The sequence below is a fragment of the Hibiscus syriacus genome, unplaced genomic scaffold (assembly GCF_006381635.1).
Source record: "Hibiscus syriacus cultivar Baekdansim isolate YM2019G1 unplaced genomic scaffold, ASM638163v2 tig00004072_pilon, whole genome shotgun sequence".
NCBI lineage: Eukaryota > Viridiplantae > Streptophyta > Magnoliopsida > Malvales > Malvaceae > Hibiscus > Hibiscus syriacus.
The window spans coordinates 1,805,544-1,818,279 of record NW_024061998.1 but is presented as its reverse complement, the minus strand read 5'-3'; the positions used below and the strand labels follow the sequence as shown (position 1 = coordinate 1,818,279).

At 33.1% G+C, this 12,736-nt stretch overlaps 1 pseudogene; it reads right to left on the bottom strand.

Moving 5' to 3' along the window:
* Positions 1 to 8,456: 8,456 nt before the first annotated feature.
* Positions 8,457 to 11,698, bottom strand: LOC120188764 (annotated as a pseudogene).
* Positions 11,699 to 12,736: the final 1,038 nt, after the last annotated feature.

Here is a 12,736-nt window from a genome sequence, read left to right as displayed (position 1 = left end):
TGTGGAATTGAAATACCTTTTCACTTTTCTTCAAATCCCTAGCAGCCTCAAAATCCCTAATAAGAAGAAGACACAGCGATGAAGAAAGACGAAGAAAGACGAAGAAAAAGAAGATGGAAGCAAGTAATGTTGTGCCCATGTGTCGTTGTGGAGTGCGAGCTAAAATCTTCATTGCTTAGACTGATGAGAACCCAGATAGGAGGTTATATGGGTGTAACAATTATGGGAATGGGAGCAGGTTTATTCTCGATTTTTCGCTTGGTATAATGCTCCTATCACATCTCGTTCAAAAGTGGTTATTGTTGGACTCTTGAAGAAATTGAAGAAAAACGAGAGGGCAAGAATGTTTGAACGAATTTGTTGGTTATGTTTATTGGTTTTGTGCGTGATTGTTGTGTGGGTTATGAAGTAATGTGTCTAATGTTTGAAAGATTTTATGTGGTATTTTTTGTGTGATGGTGGAGATAGTACTTGATTTAGGGTTTAAGGTATATTCCTTCATTTTGTGTGGTGGTGGTGAGGATATTTCTTGATTTAGGGCTTAAGGTATGATTCAAGGAACACTAACTTGTAATACATCTTTTTTATCAAACGTGAAAATGAAATTTTTAAGTTTTTCAAATAAAAAATATTTCCAAATCCAAAATTTCAATTAGTTTATATTAACTTGTAAATTTGGAAAATAAAGCAATGGAAATTAGGCAAACCTCAAAGTTTAATCTAAAATTTGTATTGCATTAAAACTACAAAATAATGAATTATAAAATAAAGAAATGGATAAACCAACAAATGAGTTCTAAAACAATAACCTAAAATTTGTATTGCATTAAAATTGAAATATATGTCTCATATGTCAAGTTTCAAGCTGATAAATCATATAATCAACTAAAAATAACAACCTTTGTAATGTTAAAATCTGCCCAAAGTTGTTAAAGTTTAATCACAAAAAGGTAGGTAATACCTATGCAAAGAAAATTACAGACATAATCATTTTGGTTCACAAAAAATATTCATATATTGAGGTCATTCACAAAATAAGTTTTGTGCAACTTCAATCCGTAGTAGAAGCTTGCGATTCTTGAGTTGCAGGTGAAGGGTTACAGACAGTTGATTGTTGGCTGAGAGTCACATTTGGCATCATCCATTTAACAATAGTCGATGGAGGAAGAGAATGTATCCTTGGAGGTATTTTCTGCCTTTAAGGTTGATGCTTAGTAGATGATGAAGGTTGATGTTGGCCAAATGGAGGTTGATAATGTTGGTGGCTTTTAACCGTGGGTCTTATAATTGGTTGGTTTGCACCAACTTCTCCTTGACAAATCCTTCGGTTGTGTCTTTGCTTACCACATTTGGTGCGATTTCCATGGTACCCGCTCTTACTCAATTTGGGATTAACAACTTCATCAGTTTCCTTTCTCCTTTTTTTGTTGGCCTTCCTGGTGGCCTCTTTAAAACAAGTGGAAATATTAATTTCATGACAGTTACTGTTTTCCATTGAAAAAGACCTATTTAAAAATCAAAATAGAAAGTATAAAATAAAGTGAAAAAAACAACACAAATAAAAAAAAAATAAAGAATTAGATTGAATTAGGGGTGATATCTTTCACGGGATTAATCATGTCATAGTATATAGCAACTTGGGTGCTCTTTTTGTAGCACTCATTAACATAAATTTCTGGTCTTTCATTATTATGTAAAAACAAATGTTGCATGGACACAAGGGATACCAGTCAGGTCTCATTTTCTGCATGAACATGAATGCTGACTAAGGTATACAATATGATGGTGACCATGACCAACTTGAACTTGAAACCTAAGTCCACCAGTATGTGTTGGCCAACATTTGAACAAAATACAGAACAATAAAAAATAAAAGTAATTCAAAATTACATTTCCATCCAAGTAGTATGTTACCATCCAAGCAAACATTTCAACTTTAAGAAAACATTAGGTTACCATCCAAGCAAACAGAAGTAATAAGTTACCAATAGTTCAAACAAAATCATACTTGGATGCTTGTTTATGATGTCAATTTTTTTTTGAATTTTACCACACAGAGGCTATGGGAACTTTTCAGCTTCCTTATTCTTAGTGACAATTTTTTTATAAGTTTTTTTCCGAATGATCTCCATCATAGTTAAAATAGAGTTGTCTCTAGGCTTCGAAATTGAATGCAAAATAAATAAAATCATGTTAGTTACTAATTGATTAAAAAAAATAACTACATTATTAAATATAAAGTTTACCTTGTTGAAAGACTCACAAAGGTTATTAAGGAGCATATCACACTTGCTCATTGTTGAAAAGTGTGATATAGACCATTGGGTTGGGTCCTTCTCCTTAACCCAATAATAGGCATCAACAGACAAAACTTTTAATTAAGTCATTGCATCTTCATACTCTTACAAATATATAGCTGGAGTGGCCTTTCATACAACATCTTTAAGAGCTTTCCCTTTATAAATGGCCTTGAAATTGCTATACACGTGTCTCACGCATTTTTTGCCTCTGCATTGCAAATATTTCTTGATTGCTTCAACAGTCCCTACATTACAAACAAAAATCAAAATTAGTGAATAAAATCATAATAAATGATACGTTAAACGATGAAACTTGGATGGGGTTACCTTTTGTTTGTCAGACATAAAACAAATGTTATATGAGTCATCAATCTCCAAGTCATTTTTTAGCATGTCCAAAAACCAAAACCAAGATCCAGAGTTTTCACTCTCCACTGTAGAGTATGCTATAAGATATATTTGATCATTTGCATCAATACCCACTGTTGCCAACAAATACCCATGAAAATAACCCTTTAAAAAGCACCCGTCAAGGCTGATTATCTTTCTACAGCCTGCTTTGAAACCATCTTTGCAAGTTTGTAGACAAACATATATCCTTTCGAATAATCTACATTCTAGATGACAAATTGTAGTTGTTCCAAGATTTGTATTTCTCAACTCATGCAAATAATCATAAATATTTTCATATTGTGCTCTGTAGTTGCCTTCAATTATATCAATTGCCTCAATCTTAGCCCTTCCACAAGTTGTCAGTGATACATTTGAAATAAGTTCTTCCATGACATCCCATTTTAGTGATCTTACAACATAGTTAGGATCGACCATAAATTTTTCTATGTAATACTTGGCCATCCAAGAAGCTGTTATATTCTTATTTTTCATGACCTTAGAATAATTATGAGAGTCAACTAAAGTTTTTATTTTCCAAGTTTGGTTTATACTTCTTTTAGGGTTTATTGGGCTGGCCACAATTTCCACGGATAATCAAGCCTACAAACTGCCTGAAGTCTTTTGCCATCATTTTTTAAGCTTTACGGGAACCCTATTGACCCTTCCATATTGTCTAATGGCTTCCTTGATGATAATCCAATTAGAAAAGATTAAAACCTTACTAAATTTAGGGTTGGCTATGTCAATTTCTATATTAAACTCATAGAACCTAGGATTATCTAGGTCAGACTCATGATCAGTATGAAGTTCATCAGATTTCTCAGTATTTGATCTGGCTCAGGATTCATGCTCACGTCATCAGGTATGAAACCATCCATTTTTCGTTGCACACTTATTCATATATTCTCAGACTCCATATCCCCTTCATCAAACCCTAATTTCATCATCACTAACCTCAAATTGTTCTACATCTACATCTTCATCTTTTACTTCTACTTCTTCCTCAATTAGATCTTCAACTTTTACTTTTCCTTGACTTGCATTTCTTTTCTTCTATCTTTATTTTCCAAAGCATCATTTTTTTCAATTAGATAAATATGAATGCACCTATTACTAGGCAAACTGTTGACCATTTTCACACAATCAGAATCCATTCACAATGGCCTAAGAGAAGTTGTAGTTAAAGCACCACCTGGTAATTGCCAATACACTTCAAAAGGACTAGCCAACTTTAACTTATCCACCATATCATATACATCAAACATAGAGAATCTCAACGCATCAAGAAGATCATAATATGCAATAGAAGTATATGCGTATTCTACTATATGTGAAAAATGAAAATTCCCACTGTAATGAATTACACTAGAATCAGGATTTACAAAGATCATGTTATTGTGTTAGTTGGATGCAAAATCTTCTAACCCTACTTACTACTTTATACATTAGTTTTAAACTATACCAAAGCATACAAACAAAAAGAAATCAACATGGAATACAAACTACAATGATACTTTAGATACAATATACCATACAAACAAAACAAATAAAATATGGACCATATGTAAGAAGAAAGCCAATCAGAATATACCTTACAACAACTTTATTAAATAAGCAATAAAAATCAGTATAGACCACCTTAGCAAACTCGTATGTACCAAGAAAATAGTTTAATAAACAATCCATATTCTCGAAAAAAAGTTAAAAAAAGAGACATTAACAAAACATTACAAAACAGTATGGACCACATGTGAAAAAAAACACAAAACAATAATCTATTGTAAAAACCCTAAAAATTATCGAAGAAAACAAAAGCATAACCCATATCAAAGAAAACAAAACAAAAGCATAACCCTTCACCCATACTCCATTGCATTATCCACTTTTCACGAAGCCGCTTTTTAATCATTTCGTCGAACCCACAAAATAAACCCTAATTGTGTCAAGAACATAAAACACCCACAAGAAACCCTAAAGTTGAGAACTTTTGAACCCAAATAACTCTCCCATATCCCTTGATAACTTTCGATTTTTCCCAGAGAAAATGAATCCACGAAAAACCCTGAAAGAACTCAAATGAATCTCTAAGAAAATAAACTCAAAATGAAATACCGAAAAGGTTTTCCCAAATCCCACACTTTTTAGAATAAACAAGTTATTACCTTGCCATTCACTTTAATTAGTTTAAGGGAGTCAAAAATGGGTCAAACATTGACTTCATTTTTTTAATCCACATGGAAATGACATGTTTTTTTATTTTACTTAATTATCGTACCAGGTCATTATTCCGTTAATGGTTAATGGCTGTTAAACTTGAAATGACTAAATATTTAACTTTCGAAAGTGTAAGTGGCCAAATCTTGTTTAAATAAAAACGTAAGTGACCATATGGTATGAATTTTGAAATTAGTGACCATATCCTATAAATTTTGAAATTAGTGACCAAAAGTGTACAAAACTAAAAGATAAGTGGCTAACCATGTAGTTAACCATTTTTTAATAGTATGAGTGATTATAGGCTTCGTATATCTTAAAAATCTTTTTTATTCATTGATAATATACATCTATCTTGCAAATGTAGTTGGCTGTTCGCACCTAATTTTTTTTTAAAGAAAATAATATATATATATATATATATATATATATATATATATATATATATATATTATAGATATATATATATATATAATATATATATAATATATATATGTAAAAGAGATTTTAGATATATATGTGTAAAAGAGATTTTAGTAATTTGGGTGATGTAAACCATAGAAAAATCATAACTAAAATCATCTGAACAATAGAAAGAATGGTAAAGTACACAAATGGTCCCTCAACAATACTGCATTGTTTTGTTAAATATGTTAAGTCTTTTAATTATTACAAGTTATAAAATGATCATCTAACTATTTATATGTGCCAAACTCGGTTTTTTTCATTAAAAATTTGGCGACCGTCTGAGTTTGACGTTAACATGTTGACCATGATATGATAAAATTTGGTCTCATAAATGTTTCAGATACATTTTGTAGATTGACTCTTCATTTACATTATGTTGTTGAGTCAGTGCTTGAAACATTATACTGTTGAGTCAGTGCTCGAAAGCAACGGTGGTGCCAATAGTCATCACTAAAATATGATTTTATCATTCTCAGTCAATAAGTTAATGTTCAACTTAGATGGTTGTCAATTTGTTTTTATAAAAAAAAACAATTTTAAAACATATGAATAATCGAGTGATCATTCTATAATTTTTAATAGTCAAGAGACTAAAAAAAACCCATCAAGAATAGAGTAATTGCATAAGAGAGGTGAAATTCAAGTTCTATTGCCACTAAATCAATAGTTTTTTTTAATAAACACTAAGTTAATAGTTGGTTGGCTTTAAACGAGCTTTATGACGCGGTAAAAGTACAATAGCAATGGCTCGGAATTCAGCACCACCATGAACGCATGAATGAATTAAACATGGAAATGAGATGGAAGCAAGAAATAGTATTTCTAGGATGAGATTGATTTCTTCAGCTATATATTCTCCTTTCATTTCCCTTTTGACCATTTTTTCTTCTTTTTCTATTCTTGGTAAAACTAATGAACTATAGTTGTTGGAAATAATTATGGTGGTTTTTAGAATTTATTTAGGAGTTTGGATAATGTGATTGGTTAAGTCGTGGACAGTTAAGGGCACCTTCTGTAAAGTAGCCGGCAACGGCTGGTGATTTTGCTCCATTTATTTTACAATTATAAGATTAAATTATAAAAAAATAAAAGTATAAGAATTAAGATGTTTTTTTATAAAAAAAATTGTCATTTTAAGTAAAACATCAAGTTTAAGGAAATTAATCATATTGTTGTCTGGACCAAATTGTATAAATATTACAAGCACGTAAAATAACAATCTTTTAGAAAGTTTAAAGTAATATTCTGTGTTTAAAGTGATGTGTTTTCGGTTTTAACTATCATCAACACTTTGGGGTCGGTGGCAGCTCTCGACAAGTTTGATTTGGTTACAAATTTGTTTTGTACCACATAGACTAAACTGAAAGGAAATTAAAAATACAAGGACTAAAATGAAATTTTAGTATTGTCACTGTTTGAGATTTACACATTTCCACTGGTCGAAGATCCATTGTCATTTGTCGTAGTTTCATCTCAGAAAACATCATTTTAATTTTTAAATTTAAAATTTAGGCTTTCATCGGTATTTTTAAATCTTTGACTTCGTTCCTTCTTAACTTGTGGCATTTAAAATCTTAATTTTTCTAGACAAAGATATATCATTATTTATAAAGATTTGATAGTTGTAATTCTATTACAATTTTTTGAAAATTTCATTTTAGTCTCTATAATTTATCTTCCTTTCAATTAAAAAATTAAAAATGTAAGCACTAAAAGGAATCAAAATCAATAATTTTAAAAAGTTGTCATTGCGTCTAACAATGTTCTAAATAAAAATAATGAAGTCAAATATTTAAAATTATTAATAAATACGAAAATATTAAAATTAAAATACCATTTTAAACTTTATTGATTTTTTTATTTCGTTCCTGCTATTTTAACTTTCTACCCTTATAGATCAAACATCAACATACCTTCCTTAACCTCAAAGTTTCATATAAACTTTTCAAGAAATTTCATTTTAATCATTATACTTTTAGTTGCTGATAAGTTTTGTAATATTCACCCTATTTTCTAGAATTCCATTTTTAAACCCCACATTTAACCTCTTTTCTAGGATAAGAAGTTATATTATTGTTATTATAATTTACTTGTCAGAATAGTAATACCAGCAGAAACAGTAATGACCATGACCCAGCTTCAGATCACTTCTTCTCTGAAGAAAAAGTGTATCAACTAATTTCAACTATTTTTGGTCGAAAAACTCATGTGGGTACAAGTTTTTGAACAAAAGGTAAAAAAACATATTATAAATATGGCGAACAACATTTATTTAACACTCCCTGTGCTCGATTGTTTTCGTATATGCTGCTACAATATTAATGTGACATCCATCTATTCGAATTTTATCATTTCTTAACTGTTATATTTTGTTTCAACTTTTATATATTTTTTATTGAAGAGGATAAAACCCCAAACACTCTGATGAACTAAACCATAGCTCAGTTTAAATCTAAAATTAATAGTAAGATAACCATAAATTATATCACATCAAATATGATATGGTATCCAAGCGTTAGATTAATGATTTGGGAAAACTATATCTATGACCATCTAATAAAATATCAAAATTCTCAAGGAATAGAGCAGATTAGATTTTACTATTTTTTTTTATATATTTTAGAGTGGTTACAAGGTTTATATATGTTGAGAATATTTTCTTAATTATTGATAGCGCACACATCGCACATACATAACTACTCGAATATGTGACATTCTCTTTTACTATTGAAGTCGATTGATGGGTTCATAATTATATAAATATATTATTATAGTAAAATAGACAAAAAAATGAAAATCCTTAAATCAAAATAAGTAAATAGTAAAATAATTCCAAATATTAATCCATAACACAAAAAACACACACAAAGGGCAACGGCTAAGCTGTTCATTAAATTAAAAAGCTACCAAAAACACACATTAAAAGCATAATTTAACAAATATTTGTTAATGTAGAAGAAAAAGGGTCCAAACTAATGCTTAAACAATAAAACATGAAACGAAAACAAATTAGAACAGTTTTAATAGTATAAGGTTCTTCACTCTTACAATAAAGCTCCTAGCCTCAGACTTAGCCCCTATGGTCACAAAACGGTGAAGTTAAAGTCAATTCCCGAACCTATTAACACAAAAGGTGCGCTCTTGACTTCTTTGATGTCCCTTTCGATATGATCTGCGGTTAAGCATTATTGCACATTACTGCAGTTCTGATCCTTTCGACCGTGCATTTAATCAGACTGTTGACGGTCGCCACTGATCCGAGAGAAAGCTTCGCTGTCGGAACTGAATCGACTAAAATCTGGAAGGCAACGGTGAGGAGAGAACCGCCAGAGCCGATTTCAAGAATTCCTCCTCCGTTGTGGCCTGGACCGTCTGGGAGAATCGCGAAACCGGATGGCAATAGCGCGGCATAATCCGGGTCCCCGCCGCTTAGGACAACGTTCATCGCGAGGATATCGACTGGGGCATAAATTACAAAGGACCCTGTTGCATCTGTGCAGCTCTCTTGAAGTATCAGCATGTTGCTTTGGCTTGAGTTTGCACTCTGCATATTTTGAATGTTGACTTAAGAAAATTTTATAATTTCGTCCTAATATAAAATTCCATGAACTTACATTTACACGCAGTAAGGAGACACAATTGCCTGGATCACGACCATTTGCTATGTGAGCCATTTCTTGAACTAGGCCACCATTTGATAGTATATCCCACTGGAAATTCAAGTTAAAGCTGCAAATTAGCATAATATTCCGACAGAAAAACATCAATATACATGATTGAATTCTCCATTGGAAGCTTAATGTACCTCACTTCGAAAGTTCTCGTCCCTTAGGAAATTGAATACCCTTTTCGGTGGAACCGGGATCCAGAAGGAAGTTGCAGCACTAAGCACAATACCAGGAGGCCTGCCTGGATCATCCATACTCTTTCGGGTCATAACACGAACGTCGTCAGAACCTGTTGCCGATAGAGTTGTCCAAGCATGGGATGTAGAAGCACCGACGCCTGTACAAAAGCTAGTCACCATCCTCTCTGCCAACTTCAACATACTCTTCCTCCCTTCCATGCTTGTTATAACTGCACAAGATCAGTAAGAATCCGCAAATGGCAACACCAGTGACACATGAATAAGTTGCTAAATATTGATTTACCGCATAGATCTCCTGCTGGAATGTTACTGGCCATTGAACTCGCAAGACGCTCGCACTGTCGATCTAATGTCGCAACCCAACGTTTCGCTCCAAAAGCTAGACTGGAGTTAACTACCAATCTGTATAAGTTGTGGACAGCTCTATCATCAACTTCTACATGCTCAACCCATATAACCTGAAGTACCACAAAAAAATGTGATGATATAGATACACACACACATGCATATGAGTTGAAATATAGAGTAACTTGCCTTAGAGTATCCATTTGGCAATTCTTGGATCAAACAACCTGATGGTCTTCTTCTACATTTTGACACCGAATTCGAGCGAAAATTATCCAAGGAAACATCAACGACGGCCCAAGTTCCATCGATATGCTGCTTACAGTACCTCACGAAGTAATTTTCCCTGGTTGGAACAAGTGGTGAAGGGACTTGAAACTCAGCCGTCATCTGGAAAAAATGCAAAATATCAGGCATGTTTTCAAAAACTTAAGGCCGAATCGAAAATCGAAGTGCTCATTACCACTTGCAAAGCTCCATTATAGTTTCCTGCTACACCAGTTGATAAAACTTCTAAAGTCATAGCCCTTGAAACAATGCCGCAAAACACACTTGACCATTGGTTCTGAAAATCAATAACTTCAATTAGTAATTGTGAATCTAAAAGTTTATATAATGGTCCCAAATTTGGAAAGAAAATCGTACCACGTCCATGAGAATCTCAACCAGGTTTGACATGATTCATAATGACAACTGCAGATTCCCTTGAAGCTTCATACCTCAACCCCAAAGGTTTTGGTCCAGTTCCCCTAGGGAAAGTTCTTATGTATTCATCTTGGTTCAACACATCTTTAGAATTATCCCCAGGAACCCACAAAGGTTCACCAGATTGAGCCAATTGGATTAGTTCCTCCATTGCAGCAACAGCAAGCTCAACGATCATAGGCTTATCCGCTTCTGTAGGCACAGTGACAGACCTTAGAAGATCACCAGTACTGCGATCCATTTCACCAACGAATCCTGATTGTGTCCCGAAATTGCTAGCGCCAAGATCTACGGAGCGTGATTGTAAGTGAGAAGAAAGGTGAGGGAAGGAAGATAAAGGCTTGCCAACATGTTTAGCAGCTATTCCAGATATCCTATCAATCTGTAATAGAACAACACAAAATAAACAATAATAATAAAAGAAAGAAAAGAAAAGAAATAGAGTAACTTGATGATAATACACAAGGAACGTGTGTAACATTTTTTTCAGTCACCTCTTCCTTTAACCGAGCATTTTCGATTCTCAAATGCTGCTCATCAAATGACATCTCACCAAGTGCAGCTTGGCCTCCACAGCTGGGGCAGGTAGCATTGCTGAGAGCTTCCTTGTACCTATTGTTCTCGGCACGGAGCTTTTCATTCTCAGCTTTCAATATAGCATTTTCATGGCGTTCATGCTGAGCCTGTTAATCAAGTTAAAATCCAGCAGTTAATCTAGGATAGTGAAATCTTACCACATAGACATGGATATTTACCTTCATTTGGGTGCGCTTGTTTTGGAACCAAAACTTGACTTGTAGTGGCTCTAACCCTAGCTCGCGGCTAAGCTCCTTCCTTTGCTTATCATCAGGGTGAGGACATTCCTTAAAGAATCTGAGCAACAAAGTATAAAAAAATCTGGAATAATTAATTTTCCAAAGATGAACAATGTCAGATATTGTACGTATAGTCATAACGTTTTTCAAAGTCATCGCCACATCCACAACATAAACACATAATTGTTAATAGAAAATAAATCATGTTATAACATTCACAACATCCGCAACCGTAACTGCATTTTAGTACTATACTACTATGATTGTATAAGAAAAAGAAAAGAAAAGGCTTACGCTTCCATCTCCTGGATTTGACGCTGTGTATGGCGATGATAACGCTTCTTCTTGGGGCGTTGGTTAGGATCATCTTGATCATCACCGGAAGGAGCATCCATAGTTTCAGTACCGGATTTGATCTCATAATCATCATCCCTTATATTCCCCATTAGTTCACTCTCGGTGGTCTTATGAACCATGTCTAACATATGGGAACTCTCGAATAAGCTGGGGCTAAACATGCTAACGAAAAATGCTAAAAAAAACGTCGACGCCTATGGGGTTTCTGGGCTCTACCAAGACAACATAACTCAAGCCAAGTAAAAGGAATAACAAAGCGAAGAAGAAAAAGAAAACAACAAAAGGCTAGCTAGTACAAAGAGAGCCGATGCTAGAGTATAATCACTTCTTTTGTACGCTCCTATAAACAAAACGAAAGGAAAGGTTTGTTGGGAAAGATTAATGAAAAGGGAGGGTTTTTAAGAGTTTGGGGCCAGTGAGAAAATCCCAGTGGTATAGAGAAAAGGAAGCAAGGTGTAGAGAGGATGTGGCAGCTAAAGGGAGTTAATTGGGAGCTCATCGAGAGGGTGTAGTAATGGCATATATGGTGGGTGGGAGCTTTAATGCCTAGTGATATTGAAAAACAAAATTATAGAAAGAGAAAAGGGCATCTTCTCCTTCCCTTCGTTTAAAAATTTACTTGGCAAGCTTTTAATAGGTTTTCACCCTCGATTCAATATCATAGATTTCTTTTGTTCTTCTAATAATCATGCATATATTACATTATATTAATTCACTAGAGATTGTTTTAACGTTGAGGTTTCAAATCCTAATATTCCAAATGAAATAAATTGGTGATTGTACCAATAAGTGATTGTTCGATATGTGTGTTAATTAACTACCCACTCTCGAATTATAGCTTCTTTTGAAGGAATGAAATAGTTTTTAGAGTAAACTATATTAAATAATATTAAATTATAGTTTGTATTAATTGAATTATAAATCGATACCATTGTGCCGTTAAACTTTACTCTTGCATATAATTGTATCATTGAGTTGTTAAGTGATAAATGAAGCGTTGAGATGGATAATAGTTTCCCTCGATGTAATGATATGGCCAAAACCATATTATTTTGGTGTGGATATATTAATCTTTAAAATGATGTTATTTCCTATAGTTAATAAAATATTCACACTTCACTCATCTTTCATTTCCTCAATTGGTTTTTCTTGAAGTTCACTCAAAATCAACTAAAATTCATTTAAAACTTTGACGTGTTAATACCATAATATCATTCGGTGGTTGTTTAATGAGGTTAATTTTGAGATATTTTATTCGTCTTTCCAAAATA